We start from the raw sequence: 5677 nt of genomic DNA, 5'->3' as shown, positions 1-5677 counted from the left end.
GTTGTGTGACTTCACTAGCACAAATAATAATGATTTCTTATGCACACCTATTGCTCCAACCTGCTACTACAGACAGAATTCTTTGAAATTAAACCTGCTTTACTTAATCTTGTCATGAGAGAGCAATTTTCAGGTGTTAGTTCCGATGATGCTGCTGCCCATCTCAATAATTTTGTTGAATTGTGTGAAATGCAAAAGTATAAAGATGTAGATGGAGACATTATAAAATTAAAATTGTTTCCTTTCTCATTAAGAGGAAGAGCTAAAGATTGGTTGCTATCTCTCGCCTAAGAATAGTATTGATTCCTGGACTAAATGCAAGGATGCTTTTATTGGTAGATATTATCCCCCTGCTAAAATTATATCTTTGAGGAGTAGCATAATGAATTTTAAACAATTGGATAATGAACATGTTGCTCAAGCTTGGGAAATAATGAAATCTCCGGTTAAAAATTTCCCAACCCATGGATCGACTACTTGGATGATCATCCAAACCTTCTATGCAGGACTAAATTTTTCTTCGCGGAATTTATTGGATTCAGCTCGCTGGGGGTACCTTTATGTCCATCACTCTTGGTGAAGCAACAAAGCTTCTTGATAATATGATGGTTAATTACTCTCCGAATGGCACACGGAAAGAGCTCCACAAGGTAAGAAGGTAAATTCGTTGAAGAATCCTCTTCCTTGAATGATAAGGTTGATGCTATTATGTCTATGCTTGCGAATGATAGGACTAATGTTGATCCTAATAATGTTCCATTAGCTTCATTAGTTGCTCAAGAAGAACATGTTGATGTAAACTTCATTAAAAATAATAATTTCAACAACAATGCTTATCGGAACAATTCTAGTAATAACTATAGGCCATATCCTTATAATAATGGTAACGGTTATGCTAATTCTTATGGGAATTCTTACAACAATAATAGGAATACACCCCCTGGACTTGAAGCCATGCTTAAAGAATTTATTAGTACACAAACTGCTTTTAACAAATCTGTTGAGGAAAAGCTCAATAAAATTGATATTCTTGTTTCTAGAGTTGATAGTCTTGCCTCCGATGTTGATCTTTTGAAATCGAAAGTTATGCCTAATAGGGATATTGAAAATAAAATTGTTACTACAGCAAATGCCATCCAAGTTAGAATTAATGAGAATATAAGATTAATGGCTGAACTCGCGTGCTAGGTGGGATAGAGAAGAAAATGAAAAACTAGCTAAAAAGGAAAATGTAGCTAAAGTTTGGACTATTACCACCACTAGCAATGCTAATGATTCACATGTTGCTGCACCTCCTACTATTAATGGTAAAATAATTGGTGTTGGCAATGCTTCTACTCCCAAGTGCAAAGCGCGCAAAATTACCCGAAACTGCTAAAACTCATCGAAACCGCTCGTGATAAAACTCGCTGAAATTTTTTCCAACCTTGGGGATGATAATCCCATTGCTTTAAATTGTAATGATTTAGATTTTGATGATTGCCACATCTCTGAAGTTATAAAGTTCTTACAAAAACTTGCTAAGAGTCCCAATGCTAAGCGCCGTAAACTTGGCTTTCACAAAACATATTACAAATGCTCTCATAAAAGCTAGAGAAGAGAAACTAAAACTTGAAACTTCTATTCCTAGAAAGCTAGAAGATGGTTGGGAGCCCATCATTAAAATGAGAGTCAAATATTTTGATTGTAATGCTTTATGTGATCTTGGTGCAAGTATTTCGTTATGCCTAAGAAAGTCTATGATATGCTTGACTTGCCACCATTGAAAAACTCGTTATCCGGATGTTAATCTCGCTGATAATGCTAAAAAGAAACCTTTGGGGAAAGTTGATAATGTTCATATTATGGTTAACAATAACCTTGTCCCCGTTGATTTTGTTGTCTTGGATATTGAATGCAATGCATCTTGCCCCATTATATTGGGAAGACCTTTTCTTCGAACCGTTGGTGCTACTATTGATATGAAGGAAGGTAATATTAAATATCAATTTCCTCTCAAGAAAGGTATGGAACACTTCCCTAGAAAGAGAATGAAGTTACCTTATGATTCTATTATTAGAACAAATTATGATGTTGATGCTTCATCTCTTGATGTTACTTGAGTTACACTTTCCGCGCCTAGCTGAAAGGCGTTAAAGAAAAGCGCTTATGGGAGACAACCCATGTTTTTACTACAGTATTTTTGTTTTATATTTGAGTCTTGGAAGTTGTTTACTACTGTAGCAACCTCTCCTTATCTTAGTTTTGAGTTTTGTTGTGCCAAGTAAAGTCTTTGATAGTAAAGTAAGTACTAGATTTGGATTACTGCGCAGTTCCAGATTTCTTTGCTGTCACGAATCTGGGTCTACCTCCCTGTAGGTAGCTCAGAAAATTAAGACAATTTACGTGCATGATCCTCAGATATGTACGCAACTTTCATTCAATTTGAGCATTTTCATTTGATCAAGTATGGTGGCCTAATAAAATCCATCTTTACGGACTGTTCTGTTTTGACAGATTCTGCCTTTTATTTCGCATTGCCTCTTTTGCTATGTTGGATGAATTTCTTTGATCCATTAATGTCCAAGTAGCTTTATGCAATGTCCAGAAGTGTTAAGAATGATTGTGTCACCTCTGAACATGTGAATTTTTATTGTGCACTAACCCTCTAATGAGTTGTTTCGAGTTTGGTGTGGAGGAAGTTTTCAAGGATCAAGAGAGGAGTATGATGCAATATGATCAAGGAGAGTGAAAGCTCTAAGCTTGGGGATGCCCCGGTGGTTCACCCCTGCATATTATAAGAAGACTCAAGCGTCTAAGCTTGGGGATGCCCAAGGCATCCCCTTCTTCATCGACAACATTATCAGGTTCCTCCCCGAAACTATATTTTTATTCCGTCACATCTTATGCACTTTGCTTGGAGCGTCGGTTTGTTTTTGTTTTTTTGTTTTGTTTGAATAAAATGGATCCTAGCATTCACTTTGTGGGAGAGAGACACGCTCCGCTGTAGCATATGGACAAGTATGTCCTTAGGCTCTACTCATAGTATTCATGGCGAAGTTTCTTCTTCGTTAAATTGTTATATGGTTGGAATTGGAAAATACTACATGTAGTAACTCTAAAATGTCTTGGATAATTTGATACTTGGCAATTGTTGTGCTCATGTTTAAGCTCTTGCATCATATACTTTGCACCCATTAATGAAGAAACACTTAGAGCTTGCTAATTTGGTTTGCATATTTGGTTTCTCTAGAGTCTAGATAACATCTAGTATTGAGTTTTGAACAACAAGGAAGACGGTGTGGAGTCTTATAATGTTTACAATATGTCTTTTATGTGAGTTTTTCTGCACCGTTCATCCTTGTGTTAGTTTCAAATAACCTTGCTAGCCTAAACCTTGTATCGAGAGGGAATACTTCTCATGCATCCAAAATACTTGAGCCGACCACTATGCCATTTGTGTCCACCATACCTACCTACTACATGGTATTTCTCCGCCATTCCAAAGTAAATTGCTTGAGTGCTACCTTTAAAATTCCATCATTCACCTTTGCAATATATAGCTCATGGGACAAATAGCTTAAAAACTATTGTGGTATTGAATATGTACTTATGCACTTTATCTCTTATTAAGTTGCTTGTTGTGCGATAACCATGCTTCGGGGACGCCATCAACTATTCTTTGTTGAATATCATGTGAGTTGCTATGCATGTCCGTCTTGTCTCGAAGTAAGAGAGATCTACCACCTTAATGGTTGGAGCATGCGTATTGTTAGAGAAGAACTTTGGGCCGCTAACTAAAGCCATGAATCATGGTGGAAGTTTCAGTTTTGGACACATATCCTCAATCTCATATGAGAATAATAATTGTTGCCACATGCTTATGCATTAAAGAGGAGTCCATTATCTGTTGTCCATGTTGTCCCGGTATGGATGTCTAAGTTGAGAATAATCAAAAGCGAGAAATCCAAAATGCGAGCTTTCTCCTTAGACCTTTGTACAAAGCGGCATGGAGGTACCCCATTGTGACACTTGGTTAAAACATGTGCATTGCAAAGATCCGGTAGTCCAAGCTAATTAGGACAAGGTGCGGGCACTATTAGTATACTATGCATGAGGCTTGCAACTTGTAAGATATAATTTACATAACTCATATACTTTATTACTACCATTGACAAAATTGTTTCATGTTTTCAAAATAAAAGCTCTAGCACAAATATAGCAATCGATGCTTTCCTCTTTGAAGGACCATTCTCTTTACTTTTATGTTGAGTCAGTTCACCTATCTCTCTCCACCTCAAGAAGCAAACACTTGTGTGAACTGTGCATTGATTCCTACATACTTGCATATTGTACTTGTTATATTACTCTATGTTGACAATTATCCATGAGATATTCATGTTATAAGTTGAAAGCAATCGCTGAAACTTAATCTTCCTTTGTGTTGCTTCAATACCTTTACTTTGATTTATTGCTTTATGAGTTAACTCTTATGCAAGACTTATTGATGCTTGTCTTGAAGTGCTATTCATGAAAAGTCTTTGCTTTATGATTCACTTGTTTACTCATGTCATTACCATTGTTTTTTGATCGCTGCATCCACTACATATGTTTACAAATAGTATGATCAAGGTTATGATGGCATATCACTTCAGAAATTATCTTTTTTATCGTTTTACCTGCCGGGACGAGCGTAACTAAGCTTGGGGATGCTTGATACATCTCCGACGTATCGATAATTTCTTATGTTCTATGCCATATTATTGATGATACCTACATGTTTTATGCACACTTTATGTCATATTCGTGCATTTTCTCGGAACTAACCTATTAACAAGATGCCGAAGTGCGAGTTGTTGTTTTCTCGCTGTTTTTGGTTTCAGTAAATCCTAGTAACGAAATATTCTCTGAATTGGACGAAACAAAGACCCAGGGGCCTATTTTGCCATGAACCTTCCGTAAGACCGAAGAGCATACGAAGTGGGGCCACGAGGTGGCCAAACCACAAGGCGGCGCGGCCAAGGGGGCCCGCGCCGCCCGTGGTGTGGGCCCCTCGTCGCCCCCCGACTCGCCCTTCCGCCTACTTAAAGCCTCCGTCGCGAAACCCCCGAGGCGAAAACCACAATACGGAAAACCTCACCGAGACGCCGCCGCCGCCGATCCCATCTCGGGGATTCTGGAGATCTCCTCCGGCACCCCGCCGGAGAGGGGATTCATCTCCCGGAGGACTCTACACCGCCATGGTCGCCTCCGGAGTGATGAGTGAGTAGTTCACCCCCGGACTATGGGTCCATAGCAGTAGCTAGATGGTTGTCTTCTCCTCATTGTGCTTCATTGTTGGATCTTGTGAGCAGCCTAACATGATCAAGATCATCTATCCGTAATACTCTATGTTGTGTTTGTCGGGATCCGATGGATAGAGAATACCATGTTATGTTAATTATCAAGTTATTGCATATGTGTTGTTTATGATCTTGCATGCTCTCCGTTATTAGTAGAGGCTCTGGCCAAGTTGATGCTAGTAACTCCAAGAGGGAGTATTTATGCTCGATAGTGGGTTCATGCCTCGCATTGACACCTGGGACAAAGTGACAGAAAGTTCTAAGGTTGTGTTGTGTCGTTGCCACTAGGGATAAAACATTGATGCTATGTCCGAGGATGTAGTTATTGATTACATTACGCACCATACTTAATGCAA

The sequence above is a fragment of the Lolium rigidum genome, chromosome 1, assembly GCF_022539505.1.
Source record: "Lolium rigidum isolate FL_2022 chromosome 1, APGP_CSIRO_Lrig_0.1, whole genome shotgun sequence".
NCBI lineage: Eukaryota > Viridiplantae > Streptophyta > Magnoliopsida > Poales > Poaceae > Lolium > Lolium rigidum.
Note: the sequence above shows the minus strand (reverse complement) of the source record.